Raw genomic sequence first — 23115 nt, forward strand, 5'->3', positions numbered from 1 at the left:
TCAGGATGGAGAGCACCACATTATCGGGAGCCCACCACCCTAACAATATCACCCAGCAGCCGTCCAGAATTGCCGCATCCATTAGATGCGACAGTCCCGGGACTCTACCCAGCTCATCCTGAATTGCCCTGGTGCGGTTGCAATCGAGGTAATAACGTGGTTCATCATTGCAGGCATCTCCCCAAGATACCTTCCATGAATAAACTGTAAGTGAAAGTAAAGAAACACACACAGCGAAAAATCCTTTATTTGGAATAAAAGACAAAAAAAATCCTCTTTTCCGCGCTGTCACCTCAGACTTCAGTCTGCTTTGCAGACCTCAAGATAACGAAATCTGCCTATGTTCCTCATTGGAGCCCAGGGCTGAATGGATAGAGCGCTCGCCTAAGAAGCATAACTTCACGAGTTCTCTCTCTCTCTATATCTCCACTCTCTCTCTCTCTCTCATCAGCTGACACTATAAGTCGAGCAGTGAGGCCGGCTTTTTACCGCCCTGATGCTGTCGGACAGGAGTCTGCACAGAAGTGTGTAGTTTTTGTTTTCACTGATGCATCAGCTGATTGTATAAAAGCCATTTACACAATCAGCTGCTGTGTCGTGATTCAGGCCCTTGAACCTGACACATCATCTGATCGCTTTGCCTTCCAGCAAAACGATCAGATGATATTGGATCTGGATTGGACGGTGCGGGACCCTTGACCCAGGATTACTGCGGAGGGGGATTCTTTATTTCAATAAAGATGGAGTCACTAATTGTGTTGTTTTATTTCTAATAAAAATATTTTTCTGTGTGTTGTGTTTTTTTTTATCTGTACTAGAAATTCATGGTGGCCATGTCTAATATATTGGCGTGACACCATGAATTTCGGGCTTAGGGCCAGTTGATAATATACAGCTAGCCCTAACCCCATTAATACCCAGCGAGCCACCTGTCACCAGGGCAGCTGGAAGAGTTGGATACAGCGCCAGATAATGGCGCTTGTAGGAAAGCGCCATTTTCTGGGGCGGCTGCGGACTGCAATTCGCAGCAGAGGTGCCCAGAAAGCTTGGGCACCCTGAGCGGCAGATTCCAATCCTCAGCTGCCTAGTTGTACCTGGCTAGACACAAAAATTGAGCAAAGACCACGTCATTTTCTTTTTTTAATTATTTCATGAAATTCATGAAATAATTAAAAAAAAAAAAGGGCTTCCCTATATTTTTGATTCCCAGCCGGGTACAAATAGGCATCTGGGGGATGGGGGCAGCCCGTTGCTGCCTGCTGTACCTGGCTAGCATACAAAAACATGGCGAAGCCCACGTAATTTTTTTGGGGGGGCAGAAAACTCCTGCATACAGTCCTGGATGGAGTATGCTGAGCCTTGTAGTTCTGCAGCTACTGTCTGCTGTCTGTCTGTATGGAGGAGAGCAGACAGCAGCTGCAGAACTAAAAGGTTCAGCATGCTCCATTCACTAGTGTATGCAGGAGAGCAGTCAGCAGCTGCAGAACGACAAGGCTCAGCATGCTCCATTCACTAGTCTATGCAGAGTGTGGATTTCATGAAATAAGTAAAAAAAAAATCGACATAGGCTTCGCCCCATTTTTGTGTCCAGCCAGGTACAACTAGGCAGCTGTGGATTGGAATCCGCAGCATAGGTTGGCCCCAGCTTTCTGGGCGCCTCTGCTGCGAATTGCAGTCCACAGCCACCCCAGAAAATGGCGCTATCATAGAAGCGCCATCATCTGGCGCTGTATCCAACTCTTCCAGCAGCCCTTGAGCCGGGTGGCTTGCTGGGTAATAATGAGTTAATACTAGCTTTGTTTTACTAGCTAGTATTAAGCCAGAGATTCTTAATGTCAGGCAAGATTGACTTAGCCATTAAGAATCTCCAATAAAGGGTTAAAAATAAGACACCACAGAGAGAAAAAATACTTTAATAGAAATAAATGCACAGACACATTAGAGACTCCATGTTTATTACTCCCTCTCACCCCTCCACGATCCTGCTCTTCTGTCTTCTTCTACTTCAACCCATGCAGCTCTGCTACATCAGACAGCACTGCATGGGAGGAAGACGCAGCAGCTCCCCATGCAGTCTATTCACTCAGTCAGTGAGCAGCAGCTATGTGCTGTAAGCGGTGACGTCACTGCTGACAGGCGGGTTATCATAGCAACGGTGCTCCGATCACGTGATTCCCGGTACCGCTATTTACCGGCTGTGACAGCTAGTCCCTGCATGTGGGCTGACTCTGTAAAGAGAGCACACATGAAGGAACGGGGAGTTGACCATGTGCCAGAGCATTTCGCCGGTACATGGACATGCTGGAACGATCACCGTGTACCGGAGAGATGCACTGAGAGGACCTAGTAATGACATCTAGCCATGTGACCAGTCTGTTGCCAATGAGATAATAGATATGTGACTTGTCACATGCTATTTTGACGTCATGATAGGTCCTATCATCAGTGCTGGTTACCGGGAGGACGCAGCAATTATCGGAAGGAAAAGCGGCGGGACACAGAGTGCAGGACGCGTCGCGGGGACCTGTAAGTGTTATGACCATGATTATTAACTGTATGTGTACATGTATAATGTGTTTTTATTTGTTTGTGTTTGCCTCCCATTGTTTTCAATAAGGTTCGAAAGGTTCGTCGAACGGCTCATTGAACGGTTCTCGAACGAGGCCTCCCTTCGACGAACCGAACCGAACTCGAGCCTTTAGAGGCTCACTCATCTCTACTCTTGATACAATCCCAGAGGGACTCAATAATATTGTGGGAGAAAAATCATCACTTACAGGAATCCTTTCCTTCTTTACTCTGAAGATAGTTTTTAATAGCATTGTCTATATGTTTGGGGTCGTTGCCATGCAGCAGAACAAATTTGGAGTCAATCAGATGCTCCCTGATGGTACTGCATGGACGGCTAAGTATCTGTGATTGAGACCGTACACTAATGTGTGTGCATTTTAGTGCACATATTGAAATTGTCTCTTTTAGGATAAAGGAGACAAACTCTAGTGCCACCTATTGAATGTAGCAATCCTAAAAGTCAAAAGTGATCCTTTAACAAGCCTTTATGACTTAGAATTGGTGCTAGATCAGAACCTCAATTTACAGACACAATGTTTCCGGGTGATTGCCTTCGTCAGTGCAAAGTATGAGATCTGATCTGGCTGTATGAGAAACAATGGTGAGGTCTAAGGAGAAAACGTTTCTCCTTGCGGAGACTGACAAACCAATATGGCTACCAGTGAGGAGTCTTATACATCGTGTGCAGAATTATTAGGCAAGTTGTATTTTGGAGGATTTTTTTTTTATTGATCAACAACTATGTTCTCAATCAACCCAAAAGACTCATAAATATCAAAGCTTAATATTTTTGGAAGTTGGAGTTGTTTTTTTTTTAGATATGGCTATCTCAGGAGGATATCTGTTTTTGCAGGTAACTATTACTGTGTAGAATTATTAGGCAACTTAATAAAAACCAAATATATTCCCATCTCACTTGTTTATTTTCACCAGGTAAACCAATAACTGCACAAAATATAGAAATAAACATTTCTGACATGCAAAAACAAAACCCAAAATAAATAGTGACCAATATAGGCACCTTTCTTTATGATGACACTCAACAGCCTACCGTCCATAGATTCTGTCAGTTACTTGATCTGTTTACATGCAGCAGCCACCACAGCCTCTCAGATACTGTTCCGAGAGGTCTACTGTTTTTCCTCCCTGTAGATCTCACATTTTATGAGGGACCACTGGTTCTCTATGGGGTTCAGATCAGGTGAACAAGGGGGCCATGTCATTATTTTTTATCTTATAGACCTTTACTGGCCAGACACGCTGTGGAGTAGTTGGATGCATGTGATGGAGCATTGTCCTGCATGAAAATCATGTTTTTCTTGAACAATACCGACTTCTTCCTGTACCCCTGCTTGAAGAAGTTGTCTTCCAGAAACTGGCAGTGGGTCTGGGAGGTAAGCTTCAATCCATCCTCAACCTGAAAAGGTTCCACAAGTTCATCTTTGATGATACCAGCCCATACCAGTACCCCACCTCCACCTTGCTGGCGTCTGAGTTGGAGTGCAGCTCTCTGCCCTTTACTGATCCAGCCTCTGGCCCATCCATCTGGCCCATCAAGAGTCACTCTCATTTCATCAGTCTAAAAAAAGCTTTGAAAAATCAGTCTTAAGATACTTTTTGTCCAGTCTTGACGTTTTATCTTATGTTTCTTGTTCAAAGGTGGTCGTTTTTCAGCCTTCCTTACCTTTGCCATGTCCCTGAGTATGGCACACCTTGAGCTTTTTGATACTCCAGTAACGTTGCAGCTCTGAAATATGGCCAAACTGGTGGCAAATGGCATCTTGACAGCTTCACGCTTAATTTTCCTCAATTCATGGGCAGTTATTTTGCGCCTTTTTTACCCAACACGCTTCTTGCAACCCCGTTGGCTATATTTCATGAAACGCTTGATTGTTCGGTGATCACACTTCTAAAGTTTGGCAATTTCAAGACTGCTTAATCCCCCTGCAAGACATCTCACAATTTTGGACTTTTCAGAGCCTGTAAAATATCTTTTCTGACCCATTTTGCCAAAGGAAAGGAAGTTGCCTAATAATTAAGCACACCTTATATAGGGTGTTGATGTCATTACACCACACCCCTCCTCATTACAGAGATGCACATCACCTGATTTACTTAATTGGTAGTTGGTTCTCAAGCCTATATAGCTTGGAGTAGGACAACATGTATAAAATGTATCATGTGATCAAAATACTCATTTGCCTAATAATTCTGCACACACTGGGAAATATTTAAATTATCTCTTCAGGGTGGAAGGAGATGAACTTTAGTGCCACCTATTGGAGGTAGCAATCCTAAAAGTCAAAAGTGGCCCTTTATAAGCCTTTTGATATGACTAAGGACTTATGCTAGATTGGTTTGTCAGTTTCCGCTAGGAGAAAAGTTTTGTCCTTAGACCCCACTAAAGCTTCTCATACAGCCAGATTAGATCTCATACTTTGCACTGATGAGGGGCAATCACCCTGAAACCCCGTGTCTGCAAATTGAGGTTCTGATCTAACATAAATCATATGAAAAGGCTTATTAAAGAGTCACTTTTGACTTTCAGGATTGCTACTTCCAATAGGTGGCACTAGAGTTCGTCTCCTTCCTCCATGAAAAGACAATTTGCATTTTAGTGTGCTCACTGCTTACGAGAACAGTGCATTTCAGAATGGTGATTTACCCAAACCCCCACCAATGGCTATTATATAGATAAAAAAGTAAATAACTTGCCAGTTGCACTTCCAGTATATTTTTCACCTTTAAATTTGATTTAAAAAAAAAAATCTATTTAGTAACTTATTTAGGCTGGAATCACACTTGCGAGTATAAAATCAGACCAAGTCTCATGCTAGAAATAACATGAGCTCTGTCTGAGTGTTGATCCGTGTGCAATGCAACAGCAATGCGATTCTGTGATTATTCTCATGATTGTAGTCCATGTGCAATCCGTGTGTGATCCATATGGGATCGGTTTTTATTCTCAGCAGCTATGTCATCTGCCATTCAGCTCTGCTACATGGCCGCTGACAGCAGACACAGACAGAGTTGAGGGATCAGAATGAAGTCGGATGAACTTCACCCGATTTCATTGTCATCCCGCGGCTCTGTGTGTCATGGCCTGATTTTCGGTCACCAGTGAAGGTCTCATCGGTAGAGTTGAGCGCGGTTCGCGGTTCGAGGTTCTCCAGTTCTAGGCTCGAGTGATTTTGGGGGCTGTTCGAGATCGAACTAGAACTCGAGCTTTTTGCAAAAGCTCGATAGTTCTAGATATGTTCGAGAACGGTTCTAGCAGCAAAAAGCAGGGCTTTTTACAGCTACAGTGTGCAGGAGCCATCGCTGGCAGCCTGCCAGAAGCTGGTAACCAAGATAAACATCGGGTATCCAACCAAAGCGCTTTGGTTAGTAACCCGATGTTTATCCTAGTTACGTGCAGGAAGCCCACACTTCCCCGCTCAGCTCACTCCGCCCCCTCCTGCCTGCGGCATGTACACATACACACACACACACACACACACACGGTCCCGCTCGGCTTACCTGCGGTGATGAAGTCCCGCCATCCCGACCTCAGCGCTGTCACTGTCCTCCATGGCCACCGCTTGTCACATCACCTTCTCTCGCTTCTGACCCGAGACTGACTAGCGGTGACGTCACAGGCCTCTCGCGATACTTGGTGTGAAGGCGCCGGTCATTGAACTCAGTGACAGGGGCTGTCAGTGTGCTGGAGATCAGCGCAGGTAATGTACCTCGCTGACAGCAGCACTTGTCATCCCCTGCAGTGACCTGGGCTGACCCATTGATGTTAGCTCAGGTCACTGCACTGCTCTCCCAGCCAATGGGGAACATCCTGCTCTTCATTGACTGGGACAGTGTGGATCGTCATGGCAACCCCTTGGATTAAACCAGACCTGGATTTGTTTTTCTTTCTAATAAAATGGTTAAAGAGGGAATGTTTTGGGGAGTGTTTTTTCAAATAAAAATGTGTTTGTCGTCTATTTTTTTTTATTACTGACTGGGTTGGTGATGTCGGGTATCTGATAGACGCCTGACCTCACCAACCCCAGGGCTTGATGCCAGGTGACATTACACATCTGGTATTAACCCCATATATTACCCCGTTTGCCACCGCACCAGGGCGCGGGATGAGCTGGGGCGGAGCACCAGGATTGGCGCATCTAATGGATGCGCCACTTCTGGGGCAGCTGCGGCCTGCTATTTTTAGGCTGGGGAGAGTCCAATAACCATGGACCTCCTTAGTCTGAGAATATCAGACCCCAGCTGTCTGCTTTACCTTGGCTGGTGATCCAATTTTGGAGGGACCCCTACGTGTTTTTTTTTAAATTATTTATTTAATTTAAAATAACAGCGTGGGGTGCCCTCAGTTTTGGATTACCAGCCAAGGTGAGGTTGCCAGCTGTGGTCTGCAGGCTGCAGCCGTCTGCATTACCCTAGCTGGCTACAAAAATAGGGGGAACCCTACGTCATTTTTTTTTTTTTCATTTTTTTGGCTAAATACAAAGCTAAACACCCCTTAGTGCCACATGAAAGGCACCAAAGGGTGCAAAATTACAAAATGCAGGAGAGTGGGACATTATGTGTCTTTCTGCCATTATAATGACAGAAAAGACTGATATGAAGTGTACAAGCACAAGAAAATCACCAGAGCGCTCTACACTGTGAAAAGCAGTAGAAAATGGCACTGGAGTGAACATGTAACCGCCTCATGTAGGATGAAGCTATGGATCCTGGGTAAATTTATGCATTTTACCCTCCTTCAGTTTTTTTGCAGTACACAAAAAAACCGGAAGGCACACGGATGACAAACAGATGACATACGGACCGTCTACGGAATGGAAACGGATGCCACACGGATGCACCCATGAAAAAAAAACGAACTGTTTTTTGCAGACCACAAAAATGGATCGGTCGTGTTAATGTAGCCTTATTCTGTTCTGCCGTTTATAAACAGCAGGCAGAAATAAGTGAATAACGCCCCCCAGCGTCAGAAAATCTCCGGGGTTTCAGGGCTAGCTGAGACCCTGGAGATCATGATTCAGGACAGTTTTTCCAGTCCCCGCTCACCTGATCACTGGTATACACCGTACACTGATGATCACGTTACAGTAAATGACAGCGCCGGTAAAAAATTATTTATCTCCCATCTGGCATGAACAAACACTTCTCCACTTCTTCTCCACTTTTTCTCCACTTTTTCTCCACTTTTTCTCCGTTCTTTTTCTATGGTCGGTCTACCCATTAGCTCTGCCATGCATAGTGTAGCTCTACACCTACTGCACATGTTACTTTATGATTGACATCTCTTTCGTACCAGAGCTGTCTAAGCCTACTCTGACCCCATATTTGTCATTACTATATAGTCCTTGTACTGTATTACGACATTTGTATCATGTGTTTCATTTCTTGCTGTGTTGCAATTATTTTGCTGCATCCCAATTGTACCTCTACATTGTTCGAGTTTATGTTATTGTTCTCTCACTCTTATGTAATACTGATTATTGTCATTTTTCATGATTACATGCAGATAAGTCCAATCTGACGAAGGCTCAGGCCGAAACGTCATTTGTAACTTGTTTTGGACAAAAACATATATGCTTATGAAAAAATTTTTTTTCTTAATACGGACCAATAAAGAGTGATTTTGCATTACTATCCGTTGTGACTTACTGACTTAGTCTGGGAGATTTAGAGTGCCGAGGTTACTCACTAATTTTATCTATTATTACCTCTGAGCACCTATATACCAGTGAGCAGAGCTTCCTCTACAGTAGTTCTCCTGATTAGGCATGCCCTTACCTCATGAGCAGGGCATTGCAGCTTTGGTAGCAACCATTACGACATGGACTCTGCTGCTGTGGACCCGGGGAGAGTGAGTGGAGATTCATTGCACCCACACTCCTCACATGAAGGGTCCGCACTCCTAGAAAATGGGGGATACGTTCCCTGAGTGTCTCCCCCCCATATTCTAGACGGTCCAGAGTCGTCGTGGGACCCCTTTATTTTTTTTCTTACAATAAATTGGTGAAAGAGGAAATGTTTTGGGGACTGTTTTTTCAAATAAATTTCTTTTGTCGATTTTTTGTTTTTGTTAGTACTGACAGTTTATGATGTTGGGTATCTAATAGACGCCATGACATCACAAACTGCTGGGCTTGATCTCAGGTGACTTTACAGCTAGTATCAACCCAATTTATTACCCCGTTTGCCACTGCACCAGAGCACGTGATGAGCTGGGGTGAAGCGCCAGGATTGGCGCATCTAGTGGATGCGCCACGTCTGGGGTGCCTGCGGCCTGCTATTTTTAGGCTGTGAAGGCCCAATAACTATGGACCGTCCCACCCTGAGAATACCAGACCACAGCTGTCCGCTTTACTTTGGCTGGTGATCCAATTTGGAGGGGACCCTACTTTTTTTGTGTAATTATTAATATTTATAAAATAATTATAAAAAAAGAGCCTGGGGGGACCTCCACATTGGATCCCCAACAACGATAAAACTGCCAGCTGTGGTTTTCAGGCTACAGACGTCTGCTTTACCCTAGCTGGCTATCAAAAATGGACGGACCCAACGTCATTTTTTTTTTAACTATTTTTTAAATATAAAAAATTAATGGGCTTCCCTGTATTTTGATTGCCAACCAAGGTAACGACAGGCAGATGGGGGTGGCAACCCATAGCTGTCTGCTTTATCTGTGCTGAGAATCAAAAATACCGCGGAGCGCTATGTCATGTTTTTTAAAGATTTATTTTTACAGCACTGTGATGTCCAGCAATCAAAATACAAGGAAGCCCATTTTGTTTTTAGTTATTTAAATAAATAATTAAAAAAACTATATATGGGCTCCCACTGCATTTTTTGTATTGCTAGCTAAGGGTAATCCAAGCAGCTACTGGCTGCTAACCCCCACTGCTTGGTGTTACCTTCACTGGCAATGGAAAATCCAGGGAAGCATTTTTTAATTTTTTGGCCAATAAACTACAAAAAAAGGACGTGAGCTTCGCCATATTTTTGTATGCTAGCCAGGTATAGCAGGCAGGTGCTGGAAGAGTTGGATACAGCGCCAGAAGATGGCGCTTCTATGAAAGTGCCATTTTCTGAGGCGGCTGCAGACTGCAATTGGCAGCAGTGGGGCCCAGAAAGCTCAGGCCAACCTGTGCTGCGGATTCCAATCCCCAGCTGCCTAGTTGTACCTGGCTGGACACAAAAATGGGGCGAAGCCTACGTCATTTGTTTTCTAATTATTTCATGAAATTCATGAAATAATAAAAAAAGGGCTTCCCTTTATTTTTGGTTCCCAGCCGGGTACAAATAGGCAACTGGGGGTTGGGGGCAGCCGTACCTGCCTGCTGTACCTGGCTAGCATACAAAAATATGGCGAAGCCCACATAATTTTTTCAGCAAAAAACTTCTGCATACAGTCCTGGATGGAGTATGCTGAGTATGCTGAGCCTTGTAGTTCTGCAGCTGCTGTGTGTCTGTATGGAGAAGAGCAGACAGCAGCTGCAGAACTACAAGGCTCAGCATACTCCATCCAGGACTGTATGCAGAAGTTTTTTGCCCACCAAAAAAATGACGTGGGCTTCGCCATATTTTTGTATGCTAGCCAGGTACAGCATGCAGCCACGGGCTGCCTCCAACCCCCAGTTGCCTATTTGTACCCGGCTGGGAACCAAAAATATAGGGAAGCCCTTTTTTTTTAATTATTTCACTTATTTCATGAAATAATTAAAAAACAAATGACGTGGGCTTCGCCCCATTTTTGTGTCCAGCCGGGTACAACTAGGCAGCTGGGGATTGGAATCCGCAGCACAGGTTAGCCCAAGGTTTCTGGGTGCCTTTGCTGCAAATTTCAGTCTGCAGCCGTCCCAGAAAATGGCGCTCTCATAGAAGCGCCATCATCTGGCGCTGTATCCAACTCTTCCAACAGCCCTGGATCCGGGTGGCTTGTTGTGTAATCATGAGTTAATACTGGCTTTGTTTTACTAGCCAGTATTAAGCCAGAGATTCTTAATGTCAGGCACGTTTGACCCGGCCATTAAGAATCTCCAATAAAGGGTTAAAAAAAAGACACCACACAGAGAAAAAATACTTTAATAGAAATAAATACACAGACACATTAGAGACTCCATCTTTATTACCCCCTGTCAGCCCAATAAATCCCCAATAAACCAGCGCTGATAAGAGGTTTTTAATAGAGGCTTAAATTATAAGCAGCAATTTCAGCGTTCCAAGTGCCTTTAAATGAATTTGAAGAAACTGCACTTCAGGATTGTAGTGAGGATTGTAGTGAGGATGAGGTGCCCCAGCCCATTACTTGATGGGCTGGGGCACCTCATCCTCGCTACAATCCTCACTAGTGTAGTAGTAGTGACGATTGTAGTGAGGATGAGGTGCACCAGCCCATCATGGGCTGGGGCACCTCATCCTCACTACAATCCTCACTACAATCGGGAAGCAGCGTGCAGCCTTCACTCCGTGAGTGATCAGTGCTGCTAGCGGTAACAGCGGTAACGCTGACAGACGCGTTACCATAGCAACGGTGCTCCCGGAGCCGCGTTTAGCGGTGACGTCACCGCTAACTGCGTTGCTATGGCAACGGTGATCTCCGTTAATGACCGGCTGTGTCAGCCGGTCCCTAACGGAACGGGGAGTCGACCGTGTGCTAGAGCTTATCGCCGGTACACGGCGATACACAAATGTGCACCGTGTACCGGAGAGATGCACTCGCAGGTCCTACATGACGTGTCATAGTCATGTGACCAGTCTGTAGCCAATGAGATAATAGCCACGTGACTGGTCACATGGCTATTTTGACGTCACGATAGGTCCTGCTTCTCTGCTGGCAGTGCCGGTCACCGGGAGGATTCAGCGATCATCGGATGGAATAGCGGCAAGAGACAGAGTGCAGGAGGGATCGCGGGGACCGGTAAGTGTTATGGCAATGTTTATTAACTGTTTGTGTACATTTATCATGCATTTTTATGTGTTTGTGATTGCCTCCCATTATAGCCTATTGATTCTAGTTTGGTTCGTCGAACGTTCGGCGAACGGGACACCCGTTCGGCGAACAGTCCTCGAGACGAACCGCGACCGGTTCGCTCATCTCTACTCATCGGTGACCGCAAATCCCGAGTGACTTAAGTGATCTGCGCTATCAGTGGTGCCCTCACTGAGGTTACCCGCGGCCACAGCTGCAGTCCTCCCGTTGAGATCTGTGGCCGTGGGTAACCTGAGTGATGTCATCGCTGATAGCGCGACTCACTTCAGTTGCTGCCTCCTGCCGTATGGCTTTAACCTGGCTGGTATGAAAATTGGGGGGAACCGCACGACATTTTTTTTTAAGTTATTTATTTAATTTACTGCACAATATACACCGAAATACACCGGCAGCTGTGATTGGTTGCAGTGAGAGAGCTGTCACTCAACGTGGGGGCATGTCTGACTGCAACCAATCATAGGCGCCGGTGGGCGGGGAAAGCAGTGAATACTAGATGGAATAATGAGTGGCCGGCTTTTTCAAAAGAGGAAAAGCCGCCGGAGCTTTGTGACAGCCGTGCAGTGCCGTGCTGGTGATCGGGGATCGGTGAGTATGAGAGATGGGGGGGGAGAGGGATAGACCGACAGAGAGGGAGACCGACTGACAGAGATAGAGATTGACCGACATTGACAGACCTCACTCATTTCCAGTGTTTTCTGCAACATGCGATAAATGTATTTAGAAAAACGCATGTCACCAGGATGGTGTGGGTGCCGTCCGTGTGACATCCGTTTTTTTCCATGCACCCATAGACTTTCATTGGAGTGACTCGCACGTGAAACACACCAAAACGCAGCATGCTGCGATTTTTTTCTCAGTCCGATTTGGACTGAGAAAAAAATAGCAGATGGGAGCTGCCTCATTGATTAACATTGCTCCGAATGCAATGCGAGATATTCTCGCATTGCACTCATCCGAGTTAATCGCAAGTGTGACTCCAGCCTAAAGCTTACCTAATCCTAGGCAAGTTGGATATCAATTAATATGGATGGCGCAGTGGTTGATATTTACCTTTTAAATAGCCCTTGAAAGCAAATGTATATACCGCTCATGCTCTGCTCCTCTGCCTCTACAGATCTATACAGTTTTGTCATTCTGGTCCGCAGAAAAGCTGAGTGGGAACTCCTGCGGAAGCAATACTGGTTGCCACTCAATAAAGATCATAATTACTAGCATATTATGTATTTTTGAGTAAAAATGAACAGTGTGCCTATGTTTAAATCGCAATGTCTACGACTTTAGTCACAATAAACATATTGTTTCTGCTTGTATCATAATGATTTGACTGTGTGTTAGATATCACATAGGTGCACTGTTCTAGATGCTGTGACAAGAGCCTTATTGGTGCAGGACACAGGGAAGCATTGTACTGGTAAGTGAACAATCTACAGACACCCTGCAGGTCTACACATAAATGGTTTGTTTTGTTATACCTAGGATACATGCTAAAAATCAACAGCGCATATGTCTCCCCAGTATTATACCTGAAACAGATGGATCAAGTGAGGATTTTCAGACAGTAGTTCTTTATTACCAGAACCTAAGTCCACAGTTCAGTTCTTAAACCCAACTCTTTTTTTTTAGGAAAGCAATCAATATAACCACCATTAATGCTACCGTGGGGACTGCCACCCAGCGCTTTGAGACTATAACAAATCTGACCATGTCTACAATGATGTATGTCAGCCAGTGCATCAATAAAGAAAGCAAACTTGAAATAAATTGTATCGGAAGTCTTCTGCTGATAAACATATTCCCTAATGTGATTCTAAGGATTTTTTTACTGAACATAAGCAACGATGGCAAAACTCTAGATCTATATTTTGCTATAATATATTCTCAATAATTCTGTTAGATTTGTTTTATCTACTTTTATGTGATCCATGAACTTCTGAAAGTCTATGTAAAATAAAAGAAATGACAGAATATCCACCACTGTATTTCATTCCTAGTGTCACCACTGCAAAGTTAAATAAAAAGTGTAAAGGCATTGTCCTGTAGTATGTTTTACATGTTATTAAAAATTAAACTAAATTTATATACCTGAGCTAAATGGTCCACCATGGCCATGGTCAGCTGAGGCAAAGAGAGGAAAAAAAGCCTAGCTGAAGAAAACGTGAACCTTAGGCTCTTCTCCACTTGCGTTTAAAAAATCACAGCGATACTCGGCTCAAAATGTGAGTCGAGTATCCTGCGTGTGATCAGCGTGTGATATGCGTACAGTGTGTGTTTATTTCCTCACATAGCATCCGTATGTCATGTGAGCGTCATGCGAGTGCTATGTGAGTTTTTAGGTAAGCAGTGTAGGGCTGGCTACGGGAGAAATTTCCTGTAAAACCAGTCCTAAACGCTGTTACCTGCACTCAGCTCCAGAGCTGTAACCTGAGCTCCAGCGTCTGCCTGATCTGTTTGCAGCTGTGCTGACCTGAACAGCAATCACCGGGGAATCCATCACTCGGTGCTCACTATTCAGGCTGCACTCTGGAGCTCAGGGGACAGTTCCAGGGTTCAGTGCATGTAACCGCGGCCAAGACTGGTTTTACAGGAGATTCCTCCGGTAGCCAGTCTGACGCGGTAGGCAAGTGTCATGCGTATGCCACCCGGATTCTGACTTGCATGGGGGTGAGAGAGCTGAGAATCGCATCAAATCGCAGCATGCTGCGATTTCAAGGAGAGCCCGTGTATCGTCTGAGAGAAACAGGGAAATGGAGACAGCATCATTAGAAACCATTTGCAAGATTGCAATCCGTTTCTCAATGCGATGGAATTTGGAGAAAAAAACGCTAGTGGAGAAGAGGCCTTAGGCTCTTCTCCACTTGCGTTTAAAAAATCACAGCGATACTTGGCTCAAAATGTGAGTCGAGTGTCCTGCGTGTGGTCTGCGTACGGTGTGTGTTTTTTTTCTCACATAGCATCCGTATGACATGCGAGCGTCATGCGAGTGCTATGTGAGTGTTTATGCAAGCAGCGTCAGACTTGGCTATCGGAGTAATCTCCAGTAATACCAGGCCTGGCCGTGGTTATCTGCACTGAACCCCGGAGATGTTACCTGAGCTCCAGAAATCACCCTGGCCTGTCTGCAGCTGTGCTGAACTGAACAGCAATCGCCGGGGAATCAATCACTCGGCGCTTGCTGTTCAGGCTGCACCCCGGAGCTCAGGTGACAGCTCCGGAGTTCAGTGCATGTTACCGCGGCTAGGACTAGTATTACTGGAGATTCCTCCGGTAGCCAGTCTGACACGGTATGCAAATGTCAAGGATACATGTGACATACGTATGCCATTTGTATGACATGGGCATGCCACCCGGATTCTGATTTTTTTCTCGCTCCCATAGGATTGCATGGGGATGCGAGAGCTGAGACTCGGTGAAATCGCAGCATGCTGCGATTTGACCAAGAGCACGAGATGTGCCGTAAAACATTTAGCAAGAGGACACGGCCTCATTGATTAACACTGGTGCGAGTGAGATCCGTTTTTCTATCTGATCGCACTCGCACATAGAAATCGCAAGTGGAGAAGAGCCCTTACAGCCAGTCACTTTCTCGCTCACAAATAGAGAAGGGAGAGAAGCCAGCTTCATGTATCAAACCAATACGGTAGTACATCTGCCTGGATAGGGAGAGGAGCACTAAAAGTGGGCAAATGGTTGAGCTCTCTAGGTTAAAGTGGTTGTTCTGTCGAAATCCATAAGTCTACAATCGCTTTATGTGTCACTGTATGTGATAGCAGTATTGTGCACTGTGAGGTTTCACTGGCTTCAGAGCTGGGAACAGCAGTATATGCATTCTTCCAACCAGAATCCACCTAGCGGAAAGTGGCCTTACTCAATACATTTTCAATGAGCCCTTCTAATTTCAATGAGCCATGCCCTTCTAGTCAGATTCTGTCAGGGAGGATACATGTCACATACTTGTGCCCATGTAATGCCATATTGGTGCAGTTTTCTTCCAGAAGGTGAAAATTTGGTACTGAAATGTCTGTACCATATTTCAGGACTAAATTTGCACCTCCTGGCAGAAACAGCATCCAAACCACTTTTGCGTATTTTTTTGCCAAGAGATGCAGATTTGGTGCTGAAGTTTCTACAACATATTCCTACACCCAATCTACACCTCCTGGCAAAAAAAACCCAACACATGAAAACCGCATAATAACGTATGTGATAGGGATGAAATTGTTTGACAGGAGGTGTAGATTCGATGCAAGAATATGGTGTAAATATTTCAGTACCAAATCTGCATCTTTTTGCAAAAAAAAAAAAATGCAGTTTTCTGCCAGGATATGTACAGTTAGGTCCAGAAATATTTGGACAGTGACACAAGTTTTGTTATTTTAGCTGTTTACAAAAACATGTTCAGAAATACAATTATATATATAATATGGGCTGAAAGTGTACACTCCCAGCTGCAATATGAGAGTTTTCACATCCAAATCGTAGAAAGGGTTTAGGAATCATAGCTCTGTAATGCATAGCCTCCTCTTTTTCAAGGGACCAAAAGTAATTGGACAAGGGACTCTAAGGGCTGCAATTAACTCTGAAGGCGTCTCCCTCGTTAACCTGTAATCAATGAAGTAGTTAAAAGGTCTGGGGTTGATTACAGGTGTGTGGTTTTGCATTTGGAAGCTGTTGCTGTGACCAGACAACATGCGGTCTAAGGAACTCTCAATTGAGGTGAAGCAGAACATCCTGAGGCTGAAAAAAAAGAAAAAATCCTTCAGAGAGATAGCAGACATGCTTGGAGTAGCAAAATCAACAGTCGGGTACATTCTGAGAAAAAAGAAATTGACTGGTGAGCTTGGGAACTCAAAAAGGCCTGGGCGTCCACGGATGACAACAGTGCTGGATGATCGCTGCATACTTTCTTTGGTGAAGAAGAACCCGTTCACAACATCAACTGAAGTCCAGAACACTCTCAGTGAAGTAGGTGTATCTGTCTCTAAGTCAACAGTAAAGAGAAGACTCCATGAAAGTAAATACAAAGGGTTCACATCTAGATGCAAACCATTCATCAATTCCAAAAATAGACAGGCCAGAGTTAAATTTGCTGAAAAACACCTCATGAAGCCAGCTCAGTTCTGGAAAAGTATTCTATGGACAGATGAGACAAAGATCAACCTGTACCAGAATGATGGGAAGAAAAAAGTTTGGAGAAGAAAGGGAATGGCACATGATCCAAGGCACACCACATCCTCTGTAAAACATGGTGGAGGCAACGTGATGGCATGGGCATGCATGGCTTTCAATGGCACTGGGTCACTTGTGTTTATTGATGACATAACAGCAGACAAGAGTAGCCGGATGAATTCTGAAGTGTACCGCGATATACTTTCAGCCCAGATTCAGCCAAATGCCGCAAAGTTGATCGGACGGCACTTCATAGTACAGATGGACAATGACCCCAAACATACAGCCAAAGCTACCCAGGAGTTCATGAGTGCAAAAAAGTGGAACATTCTGCAATAGCCAAGTCAATCACCAGATCTTAACCCAATTGAGCATGCATTTCACTTGCTCAAATCCAGACTTAAGACGGAAAGACCCACAAACAAGCAAGACCTGAAGGCTGCGGCTGTAAAGGCCTGGCAAAGCATTAAGAAGGAGGAAACCCAGCGTTTGGTGATGTCCATGGGTTCCAGACTTAAGGCAGTGATTGCCTCCAAAGGATTCGCAACAAAATATTGAAATTAAAAATATTTTGTTTGGGTTTGGTTTATTTGTCCAATTACTTTTGACCTCCTAAAATGTGGAGTGTTTGTAAAGAAATGTGTACAATTCCTACAATTTCTATCAGATATTTTTGTTCAAACCTTCAAATTAAACGTTACAATCTGCACTTGAATTCTGTTGTAGAGGTTTCATTTCAAATCCAATGTGGTGGCATGCAGAGCCCAACTCGCGAAAATTGTGTCACTGTCCAAATATTTCTGGACCTAACTGTAGGTCTGTGAGTTTATTGCTTTCCCTTGAGGTCAGGATACCTGCAGTCACAGGTGGAGGGCTGTGGGAACCTCCATCTTTGGCCATGGTAAACCTGAGTGACGTCACCGCTGATGGATGAGACTCAGAGACTGAAGTTACAGCAGACAGTCATGTTCTATGACCACTTGGAGTAACTTCAGATGTAGCAGAGCTGGAATCGTCATGGGACCTGGTGTGGATAACATTGGAACTGGGTGTTTGGGGGTTAATAAAGTGGTAAAAAAGGTTGTTATTTTGTACTTTATATGTACTAAATGATTTTATAGGCCCTCACTATTACTAATCTAGGGCTTAGTGGCAACTGTGAACTGCAATTAACCCCTTATTACCCCGATTCGAACCACACTAGAGCAATTGGGAAGACCTGGGTAAAGTGCTGAGGTTGTTGCATCTAATGGATGCGTCAATCTCAGGGGGCTGCAGGCTGCTATTTTTAGGCTGGGGAGGCTCAATAACTATGGGTCTCCCCAGCTTTAGAATACCAGCTTGCAGCTGTCATACTTTATCATGGCTGAGTATGAAAATTGAAGGGGACCGCATGCTGTTTTTTAAAATTATTTATTTAAATAATTTAAACAAGCTTCCTGCAGTGCAGTTCCTCTTATTTTGATACACAGACAAGATAAGCACACGGCTGGGGGCTTCAGCCTGTAGCTGTATGCTTCATCTGTGATGGGTATCATAATTCGGGGGACCCAAAGACAAATTGTTTTTTTATTTATTTTTACAGTATGACAGACCAGCAGACAGGTGACTTCATTAAGCTCAGTGACCTCACCTGAAATGATGTTACTGAGTTCATTGAGGTCCCCTGAGGTTAGGTTATCTGCGGTCAGAAGTGAAGGGTCGTGGGAACCTCCAGCTGTGCCTACAACTCACCTGAGTGACGTCACCGAAGATTGCCGTGGTTCATTCTCTGCCAGAATTTACAGCGGGCGGTCATGTTCTTTGGCAACACACAGTAATTTCAGATGTAGCAGAGAAAGGATCATTGTGGGATCTTGTGTGGTTAACGTCAGACCTTCAGGGGTGTGTGGGGTTAATAAATTGTGAAAGAGGTTGCTTTTTTGTCTTTGATTTTAAATAATGGATTTTTTTGATGTTTTTTTTATTTACCTTTACTTACAGATTAGTAATGGGGGTCTCATAGACTCTCCCCATTACAAATCTGGGGCTTAGTGACAGCTGTGTGAGCAATTAACTCCTTATTAGCCTGATTTCCATCGCCCCAGGGCAATCGGCAAGAGCCATTTAAAGAGCCGGGATCATCGCATCTAATGGATGCGGCAATCTTGAGTGGCTGTAGGCTTCTATTTTTAGGCTGGGAGTCAAATAAGCATGGGTCTCCCCAGCCTGAGAATACCAGCCTGGGCTTTATCATGGCTGGGTATCAAAATTGGGTGGGACCAAAAGCCGTTTTTTAAAATTATTTATCTAACTAATTAAAAAGAAAGAAACCTCATGCGGTTCCTCTTATTTTGATACACAGCCAAGTTAAGCGTACAGCTGAAGGCTGCAGCCTGCAGCCATGGGTTTTATCTGTGCTGGTATCAATAGATGTGGGGACCTTACGCTAATTATTTTATTTATTTATTTTATACCATGATAGAGACCCACACACAGCGTCTGTGATTCCAACCAGTCACAGATGCTGTCTGGGGCGAAGTCTGACAGCAGCCAATCAGAGACACCGGTGGACAAAGAAAGCAGTGACTATGTATGAGGATAATCAGCAGCCCCAGAAGTACAGCCGGGGAGTAGATATAGCCGTGGGAAGACTCGGTAATTATGTCCTGCTTTATTTTCTTTCTTTTACAACTGCCCTACACCCTTTTGCAACACGTACGTTTGGCCTCCCATTGAATTTAGTGGGCTCAGTATGTTCGATGAACATGTTTGCTAAACTGTTTGGCGAACACCAGGAGGCTCAGTAAGGATTGGCAAACCAAACTTTGAAAGGTCCCCTCATCTCGACAACCTATTTAAAGTTGTTAATGTACAATTTTTTCAATTAAAAAAAATATTGCAACAACTTTTTATTTCACTGGACGAAGGGAATTTTGTTACTTACCGTAAATTCCTTTTCTTCTAGCTCCTATTGGGAGACCCAGACGATTGGGTGTATAGCACTGCCTCCGGAGGCCACACAAAGCAATTACACTAAAAAGTGTAAGGCCCCTCCCCTTCTGGCTATACACCCCCAGTGGGATCACTGGCTCACCAGTTTTAGTGCAAAAGCAAGAAGGAGGAAAGCCAATAACTGGTTTAAACAAATTCACTCCGAAGTAACGTCGGAGAACTGAAAACCATTCAACATGAACAACATGTGTACCCGAAAAACAACCAAAAATCCCGAAGGACAACAGGGCGGGTGCTGGGTCTCCCAATAGGAGCTAGAAGAAAAGGAATTTACGGTAAGTAACAAAATTCCCTTCTTCTTCGGCGCTCCATTGGGAGACCCAGACGATTGGGACGTCCAAAAGCTGTCCCTGGGTGGGTACAGAATACCTCATGTTAGAGCTGCGAAGACAGCCCTCCCCTACGGGGAGGCAACTGCCGCCTGCAGGACTCTTCTACCTAGGCTGGCGTCCGCCGAAGCATAGGTATGCACCTGATAATGTTTGGTGAAAGTGTGCAGACTCGACCAGGTAGCTGCCTGGCACACCTGTTGAGCCGTAGCCTGGTGTCGTAATGCCCAGGACGCACCCACGGCTCTGGTAGAATGGGCCTTCAGCCCTGATGGAAACGGAAGCCCAGCAGAACGGTAGGCTTCAAGAATTGGTTCTTTGATCCATCGAGCCAGGGTGGCCTTAGAAGCCTGCGACCCTTTGCGCTTACCAGCGACAAGGACAAAGAGTGCATCCGAACGGCGCAGGGGCGCCGTGCGGGAAATGTAGATTCTGAGTGCTCTCACCAGATCTAACAAATGTAAATCCTTCTCATACCGATGAACTGCATGAGGACAAAAAGAAGGCAAAGAGATATCCTGATTAAGATGAAAAGAGGATACCACCTTCGGGAGAAACTCCTGAATGGGTCGCAGCACTACCTTGTCCTGGTGGAAGACCAGGAAGGGAGCCTTGGATGACAGCGCTGCTAGCTCAGACACTCTCCGAAGAGATGTGATCGCTACCAGAAAAGCCACTTTCTGTGATAGTCTAGAAAGTGAAACCTCCCTCAGAGGCTCGAAGGGCGGCTTCTGGAGGGCAACTAGTACCCTGTTCAGATCACATGGATCTAACGGCCGCTTGTACGGGGGTACGATATGACAAACCCCCTGCAGGAACGTGCGTACCTTAGAAAGTCGTGCTAGACGCTTCTGAAAAAAGACGGATAGGGCCGAGACTTGCCTTTTAAGGGAGCCGAGCGACAAACCTTTTTCTAACCCAGATTGCAGGAAAGAAAGAAATGTAGGCAATGCAAATGGCCAGGGAGACACTCCCTGAGCAGAGCACCAGGATAAGAATATCCTCCACGTTCTGTGGTAGATCTTAGCGGACGTGGGCTTCCTAGCCTGTCTCATGGTGGCAACGACCCCTTGGGATAATCCTGAAGACGCTAGGATCCAGGACTCAATGGCCACACAGTCAGGTTCAGGGCCGCAGAATTCCGATGGAAAAACGGCCCTTGGGACAGCAAGTCTGGTCGGTCTGGTAGTGCCCACGGTTGGCCGACCGTGAGATGCCACAGATCCGGATACCACGCCCTCCTTGGCCAGTCTGGGGCGACGAGTATGACGCGGCTGCAGTCGGATCTGATCTTGCGTAGCACTCTGGGCAAGAGTGCCAGAGGTGGAAACACATAAGGGAGCCGGAACTGCGACCAATCTTGCACTAAGGCGTCTGCCGCCAGAGCTCTGTGATCGCGAGACCGTGCCATGAAGGTTGGGACCTTGTTGTTGTGCCGGGACGCCATTAGGTCGACGTCCGGCCTTCCCCAGCGGCGACAGATTTCCTGAAACACGTCCGGGTGAAGGGACCATTCCCCTGGGTCCATGCCCTGGCGACTGAGCAAGTCTGCTTCCCAGTTTTCTACGCCGGGGATGTGAACTGCGGATATGGTGGAGGCCGTGGCTTCCACGCTCATCAGAATCCGCCGGACTTCCTGGAAGGCTTGCCGACTGCGTGTCCCCCCTTGGTGGTTGATGTATGCCACCGCTGTGGAGTTGTCCGACTGAATTCGGATCTGCCTTCCTTCCAGCCACTGCTGGAAGGCTAGTAGGGCAAGATACACTGCTCTGATTTCCAGAACATTGATCTGAAGGGTGGACTCCTGCTGGGTCCACGTACCCTGAGCCCTGTGGTGGAGAAAAACTGCTCCCCACCCTGACAGACTCGCGTCTGTCGTGACCACCGCCCAGGACGGTGGTAGGAAGGATCTTCCCTGTGATAATGAGGTGGGAAGAAGCCACCACTGCAGAGAGTCCTTGGCCGTCTGGGAAAGGGAGACTTTCCTGTCCAGGGATGTTGACTTCCTGTCCCATTGGCGGAGAATGTCCCATTGAAGAGGGCGCAGATGAAACTGCGCAAACGGAACCGCCTCCATTGCCGCCACCATCTTCCCGAGGAAGTGCATGAGGCGTCTTAAGGAGTGCGACTGACTTTGAAGGAGAGCCTGCACCCCAGTCTGTAGTGACCGCTGCTTGTCCAGCGGAAGCTTCACTATCGCTGAGAGAGTATGAAACTCCATGCCAAGATACGTCAGTGATTGGGTCGGTAACAGAGTTGACTTTGAGAAGTTGATGATCCACTCGAACGTCTGGAGAGTCTCCAGTGCAACATCCAGGCTGAGTTGGCATGCCTCCTGAGAGGGTGCCTTGACAAGTAGATCGTCCAAGTAAGGGATCACAGAGTGTCCCTGAGAGTGCAAGACTGCTACCACTGCCGCCATGACCTTGGTGAACACCCGTGGGGCTGTCGCCAGACCAAATGGCAGAGCTACGAACTGAAGATGGTCGTCTCCTATCACGAAGCGTAGAAAGCGTTGGTGCTCTGTAGCAATCGGCACGTGGAGATAAGCATCTTTGATGTCTATTGATGCTAGGAAATCTCCTTGAGACATTGAGGCAATGACTGAGCGGAGGGATTCCATCCGGAACCGCCTGGCGTTCACATGCTTGTTGAGCAGTTTTAGGTCCAGAACAGGACGGAATGAGCCGTCCTTTTTTGGCACCACAAAGAGATTGGAGTAAAAACCTTGTCCTCGTTCCCGAAGAGGAACAGGGACCACCACTCCTTCTGCTCTTAGAGAATGCACCGCCTGCAGAAGGGCATCTGCTCGGTCGGGGTGTGGGGAAGTTCTGAAGAACCGAGGCGGAGGCCGAGAACTGAACTCTATCCTGTACCCGTGAGACAAAATGTCTGTTACCCACCGGTCTTTGACCTGTGGCAGCCAAATGTCGCAAAAGCGGGAGAGCCTGCCACCGACCGAGGATGCGGAGGGAGGCGGCCGAAAGTCATGAGGTAGCCGCCTTGGAAGCGGTACCTCCGTGTTGCTTTCTTGGGGCGTGAGTGAGTCCGCCAGGA

General features: G+C 45.9%; 1 protein-coding gene across 1 annotated transcript in view; it reads right to left on the reverse strand.

Annotated features, from left to right (window-relative positions):
* Positions 1-23115, reverse strand: part of ANKFN1 (ankyrin repeat and fibronectin type III domain containing 1) — a 985620-nt gene that overhangs the window by 776892 nt on the left and 185613 nt on the right. The window lies entirely within an intron of this gene.

The sequence above is a fragment of the Anomaloglossus baeobatrachus genome, chromosome 5, assembly GCF_048569485.1.
Source record: "Anomaloglossus baeobatrachus isolate aAnoBae1 chromosome 5, aAnoBae1.hap1, whole genome shotgun sequence".
NCBI lineage: Eukaryota > Metazoa > Chordata > Amphibia > Anura > Aromobatidae > Anomaloglossus > Anomaloglossus baeobatrachus.